This window comes from Arachis ipaensis, chromosome B9, assembly GCF_059453495.1.
Source record: "Arachis ipaensis isolate K30076 ecotype BB chromosome B9, ASM5945349v1, whole genome shotgun sequence".
In the NCBI taxonomy this organism is placed as follows: Eukaryota; Viridiplantae; Streptophyta; class Magnoliopsida; order Fabales; family Fabaceae; genus Arachis; species Arachis ipaensis.
Window position 1 is genome coordinate 140,376,459 of NC_142444.1, and position 15,117 is coordinate 140,391,575.

Below are 15,117 nucleotides of genomic sequence, written 5' to 3' on the forward strand. Positions count from 1 at the left end.
GGATTTAGAATAGTTTTTGCTTTGTTTCTTTCCTTGTTTAGTCACAAAAAAAAAACAACATTTAATTTTATTATATATTCATCTAGTTATATTTATTCTTTTAAATGATTATTTACACATTAGTTATAAAAATAATTATTTTTATAAAAAATATTAATATATAAATAGATGTATAGTAGTTATTTTTATTGATATGCTAATAAATAAATAAACAAATAAATGTATATATGTAAACAATTTTTACATTGGTAAAATTAAACTGAATTAAAAATGATAAAAATATATTTAATTTTGGTATTAGATAAGTAAGTACAAATTATCTATGAATAATTGTGAGTGTTAAATCTTTTAAATTGACAAAAAAACTATATATTTTGACATTATGTATAACAATACTTAATTAAGTGTAGGTATTCTCTAATCAATGTGCATAACAACTAAACTACTTATTAATAGAATAAAAAAATAGATACTTATTCAAATATAAATAATAAATAATATAGTAATTGAATAAGAAATTAATTATTATTTTTTAGAAAATAAATAAATTCTGAAAATCTTTATTAATTTATTTTGAATGAATTTGATTAGTTATTATTATATCTCAATCTCAATAATATATATCTCTCTACTATATAACTTCTGTTTTATTAATATTTTGATTAATTATTAATAATTTTTAAGGATATTACAGCATTTTTTGGTAATTACAAATGACTCTAAGTTCCCCTAATTTTGTTTCGATTAAACGACAATTTAATTGCACACGATGCGAAAAATATTATCTTGTATTATTTTATATATTTAACATTTAACCGTGACAAATTGCTTTTTTGTTGCGTTTTAGTTAGCATTTGGTGATTTAGACCTTGATTATTCCACCATGTCTATTGTTCAATTATTTACATGTTGGCTGGCACAGTAAAATTGTCACATGGGAAATAGGGAGTTAGAAGTACTACTTGATAATTTGGGAATCAGAAGAGAGATTACAGAAGATTTCATACTGGATAATGTCGAGCACTATAAGAAGTTTTAATTAATCTCATTAGAGAGTCTTAACTACTTGTAATTGCATAAGTTATCATACCGGAAATATATTAATTTATGAATCTCGAGGCCATTTATTATTTTATTACATATATCATCCAAACAAGCTTAGTTTTAAATAGTAATAAACGGAATTACTCCTTGCAGTAGTAGTACCTACCATGCACAAATACGGCTGAGTTGTTCCGTCTAAGTGTTAATTAGATATATTTTAGGTCCATTTTTTATGTTTAATTATGTTTTAATAAAAACTACAAAATATTCAAATATGATTATATATCGTTGTGTTCAATTTTTATTTTTGGTCACTATATATGTTTGAAATGAATTTAGAAATAATAGTATTAATTATTAATACAAAACTTATCTAAAATGTTATATGTAATTAAAACAATTTAGAAACATTTAAAAAAGTTATTTAAAATAATATGAATATAATTTTTATGTATCCTTAATATAAAATAAATTTATTCAAATAATTAATAATTATTTATTATTATATTAATAAAATAATAATTAATTTTTAAACTTATTATATAAAAAATTATATAAATATATAAATCTAATTAAATAACCGTAATGTATCTTATTCTTGTGTCTAGCAAAAATTGAGATATTTATGATATGTCGTATATGCTTCTCAATGCAAATTTATATTATCCAGAGTAAGTAGATTAATAAAATAATAAAATAATAAAATTAATTATTATTAAATTTATAACTATTATTATATATGAATTATATTATTTTAATTTTTTATTATCTTAATTTAAATTATTTTATAAATTTTTTCATTTTAAAAATTTTAATCCTTGAATTAACTTCCATCATCACTATATTTGTAAAGGGGACCATACGGCAGCGTTTTGGTGAAGGAGAAAGTAAAAGGTCCACGTGTAATACGTTTTAGGTGGTTAGACAAATGTAGGGTTTGGAGTGTGAGGGTGTATGGGAGATTGATGGAGTGGGGCGCAGGGGATAAAACAGGCTTTCACAAAACGGGATTCACGGTCCGTTGCTTTTACGTAAGGAGTGCTTCTTACGTTTATGGGGGGCAAAAGGATTATCACTGTCGCATACCCACCCTTCTCACCACGTGCTCCTATGGCGCGTGTTATCACACAACAATTCCTACACTCACTCCTACACTTTTCTACAACACCATTTTATTGGTTTTTTTTTTTACTTCCTATATTTTTATTTTATTTATTTATGATTTAAGCAGGTTTCTTTTCTTCTTCCTCTTTTCATTTTTAATTATTATTATTCTTATTATTATAGAACATCACAAATTCTGGATTTAATTCCTAGTTTTTCTCTCCTCTTTAAATAAAATATTTCAAGTATTTTTTTATATATGTTCATGAATTTATAAAGTAAAATATTTAATTTTTGGTTCATGAAAAGTTACACAAAACATAGATATATGATTTTTATAAGGTAAAAACTCTGGTGAAGTCGACTTCGCTTGAAGTTAGATAGTTGAAAACCGTTAGATGAAAATTTAGTCAATTCAGTCAAATCATCTAACGACTTTCAGGTATTAACTTCACGTGAAGTCGACTGCACACATGAGTTTTTACCTTTTTATAATTATATTAGTGTAAGGAATTTAAACTAAATTTTCATTGAGTAACAAATATATTAGTTTAGTAAAAATAAACTTAAATCACAAATTTTTCAAAGATCATTTATTTTATTTCTTGAAATTTAACATTTGAGGGGAAAATCAATGTGTTAACTGACATTTTTATCTTGCTTTGGACATTTATACATTATTCGGATCCAATGCTTAATAAGGTATATATCTCATATGATAAAAAAAAAATATTGGATGCAATGCATGCTTTATTAAATTATTTGGCGATACCTTACCAATTAATAACAATAATAACAAATACAAATTGGTAATTAATTGTACACAAGTACTGCATGCTGCAAGACATATAGTTAATTACATAATATTAATAGATATATAATTATTCAAATACTTTTATTATTACTAAAAGATTGCTTAATTTTGGTTTATATGATTTTTCAGAACTTTATAGAATCAAGTTTATAATTAAAAAGTAGATACTAGGCAAATTGCAGTAGGTGTTATGATTTAAATAGTGAAAAGATGCTCAACTTGTTATCATTATATATATGTGAAAATTTTCAGCATGCCATTATATGCACTTGAAGAAGTGAAATATATAATAAATCACTTTATTTGAAATTTCATGATATTGATTACTGCTTTGGTCATTCTTCTCGGCCACTTATATTTCATGTTGATCCCAATTCACCTTTCAGCAACATAATAATTTTACATTTTTATCAACAACATAATTCATGTTAAGCAAAAAGATGTTCTTCAATTTATAACGAAGAAGCTAATAAGGTATCCTTTTAGATTTTCTTTTAGACGTTTATAAATCTCAAAGTGACTACAAATTAAATTAAGGAGCAACCAAGAAACAAAGAAATAAATTAAAAGTGGAAACTCAGGTGCAGTCGACTTCACGTGAAGTTGATATTTGAGAGCCGTTAAATGATTTGACTGATTTGACTAAATTTTCATCTAACGACTCTTAGATATCAACTTCACTTGAGTTTTTACCTAAATTAAATCAGGATTATAGTAATAACAAGTGTATATTTAATATCAAGATAGTGCATTTTCATTTTTTTTTTCAATATTTATAAACTTTAAAGTGATATGTTGAGTTTCATAAAAAGAAAAAGAAAAAAGCATATGTTATATGTTTCACAGGAAAAGAATATCCACTTATAATTTGGTATGTACACATGACTTGATGCTGTACCATTAAACTAAAAAAATGACATATCTGATCGATCTATTTACCAAAACTGAGAAAACAAACACAAAAATAGGGCAGGCAATAATATTGAATGGTATAGCTGATCCATTTGAATATGTAGCAAATGATTTTTTTCCCTCAAAATTATCTCTTGATTATTTATTTCTGTATTTTAGAGATATATAATTCACAGATGGCTACTATATATGCAAATGAAAATGACTACTGATTCTTTACTATCTAATTTTATTTTATTTATTTTGTGTTTGGTCCCCTAGGAATGCTGAGAAGTAAAACAAGGACAACTAGCTAGGATCAAGTTATTACGTGTTTGATAAATATAAATAAATAAATGTATTATTTTATTTTTGAACTGGTATATATTCTTGTTGTATAATTTAAATATTAGTAATATTCCGTAAATGACCTTCTAATTCCTATATGGTTAGACACAGAGACACGTACGCACATACTCTATAAGCGGGAAAATAATGAATTTTAAACTTGATCATGGTTTTAAACAATGATTTTATATTTGAATATAAATACTTTAATTTCTTGTTGGTTCAACTAGCAATCAAATTGCTCAAAATGTAATAATCCAAATTAAGATTAAGATAAGATCCTTTTTATTTGATGTGATACCATACACGTTGACTCATGTAAAGTGGTCTGGGAGTGGTGCATGTTAAAAGATAAATTAAATAATTAAGTAAACAATTAATTATAGATAAAACAAAAAAAAAAAAAAAGTCAAGAAAGTAAATCATAGTAGAAATTAATTTGTTAAGCTTCCGTCTCTCCTGAAATTCTGAAACGATAATTTTCTTCTTGATGATTAAACTGTGCCATATCTACTAATTATAAGTGTTTAATTTGTATATATTATTATGAATCCTTACTTGAAATTTTACTTTTCTTGATAATGGTTAAAATTGAGATGTAAATCTCATCGATAAAAAAAGTTCAACCCCTTGAGTATAGTATATTATAATTACATTTACTGGATTATTCAAACATGTAGACAAATGGAAAATACATACAAATACCTTCATTTTAACAGTAATAAATATTTATTTATATTTCTTGAAATTAAAAGTTCACATTGCAAACAAGTTGATTCTCTAAATCTGTCACATATATAATTATTAATATATTTTTTTATCAGTTTAATTTAAAAAAAAATATCATGATATAATATCAGAATTTATATAATTTAAAAATTTGCATTATGACAATTGTTGACAAAAAAATTTTAACATAAGAGGATATTATTAAATATATAACTATTTTGTTATCTTCACCTAATTATTTAAATTTTTGGAATAAATAGCATCAGAACATAATATATATCACAATTGTATATATGTATTATGAAAATATGTAGAATTTAATTTTGTTGTCCCACAAAAAAAAAATATTAAATATATGAGTAGTTATCAGCATTTACCTAACGAGTTAAGTATTTTGATAGAAATGGTTGTACCAAAAATAAGAGAAGAAGAGATTATAGATATATGCATGGTGAATATTGGCAGTAGCAAACAATGATAATAATGATGGATATATATGGCATATGGTGGGATATGATGATGCATGAATTGAAGGTGTGTTCGCTTTCATTGATCACCCCACAGCATATGCGCGTGCACATGGCCATTGCATGCAAAGAACACACACACACCACCTATCTATCTTTCTGTGCCCCCTCACTCTTTCTCTTTCTCTTTCTTATTTTTATTTTTCTTTCTTTGATATATATGATGATATGATTAGCATAGGATACCATGTTAGAGCCTTGAATACGCCCATCTACCATGTCACACTTACTTTGTATATTTGGGTTATTAGTTAGTCTGGATTGGGTTTACCAAATACCAACCCATCATCAAATGAATCTTTCCACGTGCATTGTCTACTTACTTCTTTTTACTTCTTACTTATTACCACTATCTGCTTCGCTTTCACCGCTAATCATCATAACCACTCTTTATTTACAACCTCATCTTATATTATTACCCTTCAATTTTAATATATCTCTCATCTCTCGCTAATCACCATAATTTTAAGAATACTTACATAACCACACTAACTATCGTAGTATAAGTATATTAAAATCCATCATTATATATACCGTATTCTAAAACCTCAATTATATAATATAGACATACAAAATTATTTACCAAATAGTAGTCATTGTATGATAGTAAAAATTTAGTATTTATAAAAAAGTTTAATTATACTATTGTTAAAAAATTAATTAATTACTGTAAAATATTAATTTGTTTTAATTATTTTACACAATTGTCTAATTATATTTATTTTTTTAAATAATCATTCACATGATCAATGTAAAAGATAATTATTTTTATTAATGTATCATTATGTAATTAGATACACACATAAAACATGTATTAAAATTAATTTTATTATTTTATTATGTCACGTATACACAAAAATCAATCATCGTATATAAAAATATATATTTAACATCTCATAAAAAATTATTATACTATAATAATAATTTTATTATTTATTAATTGTAAATTTAATTACTTTACTATGATAAATTTAATTATTTTAATAGTTAATTATTTAGTTAAAGGAATGTCTAGATCAATATGTATAAATGTACACAAATTTGATTTTTTTATATATATAAATTAATATCTAATAATTTTTTTTAAATGAAAGGAAGAATACTGAGTTATGTTATCATTGAGTGTAATTAGACAAGACGAGTTTTAAGATCCCTTATATATATATATATATATATATATATATATATAAACTGTCATGCCAGAATTCAAAACATTATGTAACTAACTAGTGTATGTTAAGTGTTTAACAGAATTTAACTGACTTTTACTTTGGATATTTCTAACGTAACTAATTTTCTGTCAGGTAATAATCTCTTTTACAATAATTGAAATTGAACAATGATCATTTTGTGCTTACATTTTAACCCTTTTTTTGAGCATATATGTATAGAAGTAGCGATAAAGATTGAACTTTAATTTCTTAATAATTACATATAAACTTAACAACATTCTGTGGATTATCTGTGTTAAAGACTTAAGTTATGAGATAAGTACAAAATAATTTTATATTTAATTATTAATAGGAATTATTATATACAAAAGGTTTAGGTTTGATTCGACATAAAAGTAAATTGAGGTGACATTGAATCAAATAGTACACTTGTGGAAGGGGCCAAAGAAGGCAAAGAGTGAAAGATGGAAAAAACGATGGAGATTGAGCAAGATCTATAGGATTATTATTTATATAAAAGTAATTAAAATGAATAATTAAAAATATAATTATTAAATAATTTAATATATTTAATTAGACTGTTTAATATAATATATATTTATATTTTAATTATTATGTTTTAAATAAAAATCATTCGAATATTCGTTATGGAAATAGTCATTTTATACATTTCTTTTATGTTATTTAACATAATTTAATCTTAAATATTATGTATATTATATGACATTGGATAATGACAAGCCATATTAAATGATATTATTCTGTGCCACATGACATGTCACATTATTAATCAAAATTAGATGAAATGTCATGTAGTGTTTTACATAATTAACCAATAAAAACATTGAAAAATGAAAAAGTAAAACTGGTAAAGAGAATGTAGACGCAGTGATAGGGGGTATTTGACTTTGTAATAGAAATAAGAGAGTTAGAGTTCCCATGTGTCATGTGTGTGTGTGTATATGGCCCCAAAAAAAAGGTCGCACGTGGAGAGGTAGTTTTACAATGATTGTGACCACGGAACCCAACGTAACTAACTCTTCATTGTTATTGTTATTCAGTTATTCAGTAACTGTAACAACTGCACTCTCTTTCTCTCTCTTCGGGTTTTACGACTAACAGACAAACCTTCAACCCAATACTCCTTTACCTGCCTAACTGCCACTTTACTCTTCTTCTTCTTCTTCGCATCTAATTTTCTCAAACTTGGAGAAACAATTCTACTTTTCTTTCAACACTTCTATCTTTTTAATCAATACTCTTATTCAGTTAACGTAAGACAACTAATCTTTTCTTCTTTCTTTTTCTTTACCCTTCTTAAATAACATAACAGGATAAAGTATTATTTTAGTTTCTAAGATTTTAGTTAAATTTTAATTTGGTTTCTAATATTTTAAACGTTATATTTCTATCCCAAAAAATTTTAAATAGATTCAATGTGGTTCTATCGTTAAATTTGACATTAATAATTAATGGAATGAGTGGTATGAACATCAATAACATTACTAGTTAAGACATATCTTTTTCCATGTATTAGAAAAACATAACCAATACATTCTTGTAACACTTTTCCTCAATTTTCTTTTTATACAAAATTCCAAATCCTAATAATTAATCATCAACGCATCAAATCAAAGAAAAATTTTTTATAGTAGTGATTATTAATGGATCGATTTTACTTATATACTGAAATAAAATGATATTGACTCTTCAATATGCATATTGTTTGTGTCAAATTTAATGGTGAAATAATATTAAACCCGCTTAAAACTTTTTTTGGATTGAAATAGGACAGTTGAAAGTTTGTGAGACTGAAATAGAACGTTTGAAACGTTAGACACCAAATTAGAATTCAGCCCAAACATTAAAAACCAAAATAATACTTTACTCAAAATAATATTTAGCTAAAAATGTATATTTAAAAAAAGAAAAAATTCCACTCCCTCTCCTGCGAGATGTTAAAATGACACTCCCCTCTTCTCTATTTTATAAATATATATTCTCCTCCCTTCTAACATTTAAAAAATCTCCTCTTTAATCCATTTTAAACTTTTTGTGTTAACTAAAGTTAACTTTATCCATTTTTTAAGAAAAAAAATTATTTTTTAAAAAATATCCATTAGCAAAAATTTTATTTTTTATCGTTAAATTTTGCTTACCAAAATATCCTTTAATAAATTATTCTTTTATTGATTAAATTGTATTTTTAAAAAAATTTAATAATTATATTATTTTTTTCTAAAATACCCTTCAATAATTTTTTAATTATTAAATTATAATTTTACCAAAATTTTTGTTAACAATTTTTTTATATTTTACTATTAATTTTTTGATATCTATATATATTATTTTAACATTAAATAAAAAATTTTAGTAAGATTATTTTTCAATATCAATATATATTAATTGTTATACATATTAACAGTGGTAAGATTTTTTTATTTAATGTTAAAATAATATATATTGATATAAAAAATTAATAGTAAATATAAAAATAACTATTAACAAAAATTTTAGTAAAATCACAATTTAATAATTAAAAAATTATTGAAGGGCAAAAAAGTAATTTAATTATTAATTTTTTTGAAAATATTTTAGTAAAAATACAATTTAATCAATAAAAGAATAATTTATTAAAGGGTATTTTGGTAAGCAAAATTTAATGATAAAAAATAAAATTTTTGTTAATTGGTATTTTTTCAAAAAATAATTTATTTTTTTTTAAAAAATAGATAAAGTTAACATTAGTTAACATAAAATTTAAAATGGATTAAAGATGAGATTTTTTAAAAGTTAGAAGGGAGGAGAATGTACATTTATAAATAGAGGAGAGGGGAGTGTCATTTTAGTATCTCGCAGGGAAAGGAAGTGGAATTTTGCCTTAAAAAAAATGTTAAGAAGAGAGTGATAAAATATTTTTAATCGTTGAAAATATCTTTAAAAAATGCAATAAACCTTTTTCTTTTTTGTAATATTCTTAACAAGACCCAAAAATACAGTAACTTTTGAAAAATAAAATTGGTTACTTACAAAAAAAAAAAGAAAGAAAATTTTTAAAAAAATATAATTATATAATAAAAGGACGCAAAAAATCACAATAATAATAGACAAATATAAGAAAAATGATGTGAAAAGAAAGAGTTATAATAAAAAAATGAGGAAAAAAGGTTATAAAGAAAGGAGTAAGTGAATAATGTAAAATATGAGTGTATAAATAGAAGTGTACACATAATATTTTCCTCCGTTAATAAATGTACATGTATATATTCCTATAATTTATTGTCTTTTTTCATCATATATATATATATATATATGAAAGAATTGGGCAGAGTAGATCCACATAGAGAATAATAATTAAGAAGAGTTGATGTTAAGTCTCTTGTGTGCTGATCTTGCCAAATTTTCCAATCTGTCTTTATCTCATTCTTCTCAATCAAGTTTTTCTCTCTTACACACAATTGCTTTCTGACCAAATGTTTTCTCTTATTTCTTTTTTGTACTTTATTTGTAATAATTAAATAATTGAGAAATTATTATTATTAACAACATATATGTATGCAGATTGAGGCGGTGCATGAGAATCTGATAAAACGACATGCTTCCTTTACTGTACTATTTTTTTCTTTTTTAATGTAATAAAATAGAATTTGAGGATCTAAGAATGTGATTTGTTTGTATAAATACATGCAACTAACAATAAAATTAACTTTATATTTTAGTACAGATGGAGATTCCAATTATGCACTTGTGTACCATATATATACCTAGCTAGCCATCTTGCACCGAAAAAGATTCATTATAGAAAATAAATAAATAAATAAAAATAGCTAGAAGACAACTTATTACATGCATATATAATTGGCGAGTTAAGTAAATTGGGTTTTTATTTCTAATTTATAATGTTGATGAATGTTGCTTGGTTGTTCACTCAAGATGCATATGGGGTGTTCTATCCAGCTGGACATGGATTTTTGGCATTATTTGCATGAGGGTTCACTCATGCAATGTTTGGATCATGGGAAAGCTTAGCAATTTCTATCATCTATTATTGAATCATGATGATGACATGACCGACCTCTTACTAATAACCATCATGCCATCATATTCGTATGTATAATATATGTTTCTTCCCAAAGGTATCCAAAGAAAACTCGTTAATTAGAAAGTATCTTAATATGCCAAGAAATTTTATCTGTTTTAATTACCAACAGATTTATTTATTGTGACAATCTGTTAATTATTTCTTGTCTCCTATTCAAAATTTGGCATATACTATATGGTTCGGATTCGGTTACTCCAAAACGACTGAGTAATTAATGATCTAATTTTTCGGGTCGAGGTCCTATCCGTAGTTTAAATTGACTAAGAAATTGTAAATTTTTAATTAATATTTAAATTTAAATATCTCTTTTATTTTAGTCAACAAGATAAAATAAGATAACAACACACTATATAAAAAGAGTTAGAGACCCCCTCAAGTACGTTACACACTCATAACCCTTACCTATGCCTCTTAGATTCCTTTTTACTTGAGCGTTAAGTGTCTTTAATTTGCAAGTACTACCCTGTCGTTCCAAAGGTCCGATTATGTCATCTTTAAAACTGGCGAATTCCTGATCCTTCCTTCAACCCCTAGGTAAAGGAATGCGAGAGTCGATCTACTCTCCAAACTAGAAAATACCAAGTCGGACACGGAAAATCGGTCACTAATCTAGGAAGTCATCACGACATCATCCGTCGCGGCCACAACCTTGACAAATCTGACCTTGTCCAATCAACACTCTTGGACCTCCCCGATACTCGGGTACCTGGGACCTGTCCGAGGACCCAAAGGAGGCAAAATGTATAAAGCGGAAAGCAGCGAAATACACCACAATATCGGGACATTTGTACAAACGAGGATTGTTTCAACCCCTCATTAAATGTATAGAATCTGGCAAAACAGATGACATACTTCGTGAAATTCACGAAAGATGTTGTGGCCATCACATCGGGGGCAAAACACTGCTCAAAAGGTTATCCGAGTCGGTTGCTTCTGGCCCACCATCATCAGAGATACCCTCCAGCTAGTCAAAAATTGCAAGCAGTACCAAGTGCATACCGACTTTCAGCAAGTAGGTGCTCATCAGCTCAGAGTGATAATGGCAGACCGTGCTTTTGGAATCTAGGGAATCGACCTCATGGGACTCTTCTCCACGGCTCCCAGGAAGCTCAGATTCCTTATAGTCGCCATCGACTACTACACGAAATAGATCGAAGCCGAGGCATTGGCCACAATCACGGCCACTTAGTGCCAAAAATTCTTTTGGAGACAAGTCATAACCCAGTTCGAATTCCAGTGATCGGGATCTCAGATAACAGGAACTATTCGCAGACAAGTGTTTCAGGGAGTTCCTAGAGGGACTCAGCATCTCACAGAAGTTCAGCTCGGTAGAGCACCTGTAAAACCAACGGCCAAGTAGAGGTGGTCAACAAGATCATCGTGAAGGAACTCAATAAAAGACTAGATGAAGCCAAAGCCCTATGAGCCGACGAGCTCAGATCCATGCTCTGGTCATATCAGACATCACCCCAAACCTCAACCGAGGAAACCCTCTTCAGCCTAGCATACGACCTTGAAGCCGTCATCCTGATGGAGGTTGGGGAACCTAGCCCCTGAAGGACCGTAGGAGAGCACGATGAAGACGCGGAGCGGGACCTCGTGGACGAAGTCAGAAACATAGGCACCTCCGAGAACTAGCTCTGAAACAAAGAATAAGCTTGAGGTACAACTAAGGCGTGGTAAAACGGGACTTCAAACAGGGAGATCTAGTCTTACGATGCAACGAGATTGGCCCTCCTATACCGGGAGAAGGAAAGCTTATTCCCAACCGGAAAAGACCCTACCGAATCAAATTTGTCATCAGAATGGGAGCTTACAAGCTGGAACGACTTAACGGGACCGAGCTACCGAGATCGTGGAACGCCGCAAATATATGGTGCTACTACTCGTAGGAGAGCTCCACCGGACTGATACCTTTAACAAAATCTAAGGTTTATTTGTTGTTTTCATATTTTCTTTATTTTTACATGCTCTTTCCATTTTTCATGTTTTTTCACCTTTTCGGACACTCTTTCCTACCCAGAAGACAACGAGAGGTTTTAACGAGGTCTAACTTTCAATAAAGGTTATTTATTCAGATACTCATTTTTTAAGTTTTCGCATTTTTACCCGAAAAAAGGGTACGAACAAAATGGCTACCCCAGGGCCCGATCACCCCCGAAGCCAACACAACAGATATCCATATAAATAAAACAAGTGTTCAATTCGGCCACCAAAAGGCCCACAAAAAATAGTGCATAAAAACGGCCCGAGAAAAGCCACCAAAAGAGCAGTGTATATGTGCCGAACGAATGGCTTACAAACTTGCGAAATTATTTATCCACAAAATCAATATATCTATACACCGAACAAATGGCTTACAAACTTTGAAAATTTTTGCATAATAAAAAATAAACACAGAATTACCCCAAGTCTACAATCTCCCAATCTTTCACGGTCTGAAAGGCCCATGACCAACATATCAACATTGGGAGCCAATACTCGGACCTGAGCCTTCATAGCCTCTTCGGTAGCCGAAATAGCATTCTCAACATCATAGAGCAATCCCTCCTTGTCCTTCTTTAGCTAAGCAACCTCGGTCTTTAAAGACTCCACCTTAGCAAGTGTAGAAGTAGCCCCTGACTCAGCCTCAGCAGCCCGCCTGCGCTCCTGGGGCAGCTGAGAAAGGAGCAAGGTCACCTGCTCTAAAAGACAGAGGATTTTCGAATCAGCGTCCTCAGTACTTTTCACAGCCTTCAGCCGAGCTATCTCAGCAACCTCCAGTTGCTCCTTCAACTAACTGACCTCCGCCTGAGACTATCGGAGCTTGTCGTCAAGAAAAAGCACTAGGGACAACATCGGTTCTGCCTACTGAACAATGGCCGCCGAGCGAAGAAGGGCACGACACATAGACTTCGCCTGACCAGCGATGTCGCAATCGTGAAAGAAATCTTCAGTGCTGGCAGCAAGTAGGGGTGTAATCGGTTCGGTTTGGTTCGATTTTGGACCGAAAACCAACCGAACCGACCTGATCGGTTGTATGTTGATATCAACCATTCGGTTGACTGCTTTCTGGACAACCGAACCAAACCGAACCGAACCAAAAGCGGTTTGGTTCGGTCGATTTTTTTGGTTTTTTATACCTAATAAACAGAATTTAAAATATCATAAAATAAAGTTTAAAACCTTTAATAAACTAGAATAACAAGAGTATATCACATCCAAATCCAATACAAATTCAACTTAATTAAATATAAAACAAAGACAATTAAAAATGTCTAGCAAACCAACAAAAATAAACACACTTTAAACCGCAACAGTCACTTTAAAACAAATAAAAACCAAACAGCCAATCAACCACCATGCTTAATTTGAATGCTTAATCTGAATCCACACCAGACTCATCCTCATCTTCTCCGGTTGGTGCAATTTCTACAAAAATAAAACAAGAAAATCAATATAGATTATAAATATAATATAGATTATAGATTATAAACATAAACCATGAAAGGAACTACAAATTGCTTTCTTGCATACCTAATTCAAGAAAATCAATAAACTAGAATGCTTAAGGTTTTTAATTCATGAACAGCACCAAAAGTTTTGTTTCCAGCAACAAAACCACAACAGCTCATAAGCAGCTTATGAAAAATTAGCATTTTTAATTATATGCAGCCATATATATGCAGAACAAAACCACAGCAGCTCATAACAGTACAACTGGCTAGTTTATTTGCATCATTTAATACTCACCAACTGCCATATAATCAAGCAGAATTTAAATTCATTAACAGCTCTAACAGTCCACCAAAACAAGCATCATTGGATTTAAAAACAACATATTCAAACAAGTAGAAGGCAAGTTATTATTTCACAAGCAATGTATTCAATGAATATCTCTATTTCTCATCCAGGAAAAAAATTAAAATAAATAAATAAAGCGATGCATTATCCAGCCAATTCTATTTTATATATACATTGTTATGTACATGACATTATTATTACAGAAAATTACTCTACACAAATTACTCTAATGATTCAGCCATTGCACAAAATCTTCACATTAAAGGATCTTGGTTCCTTATCATAGTTTCTTGGAATTGAAGTTCATAGAACAGATTCTATGCAGTTTGTCCCAAACAAAATATATAATAGACCTTCTATCAAAATTGGGAATGAGTGAAGCTAGTCCAATGCCTATCTTAATAATTTCATCCCTAAAATTACTATCAACTTGATCAGAGAAGTTTAATAGTAACGAAAGTTAGCCAGTTCATGCATAGTCCACTTTTAGCCAGTTCATGCATAGTCCACTAAAGCTGAATTCTAAAGCTTGACAGCTGGTGAAGCAGAGATCACATGGGTTTAGAATCTACCTCAAAAATTAAACATCAAACTTCATATTAT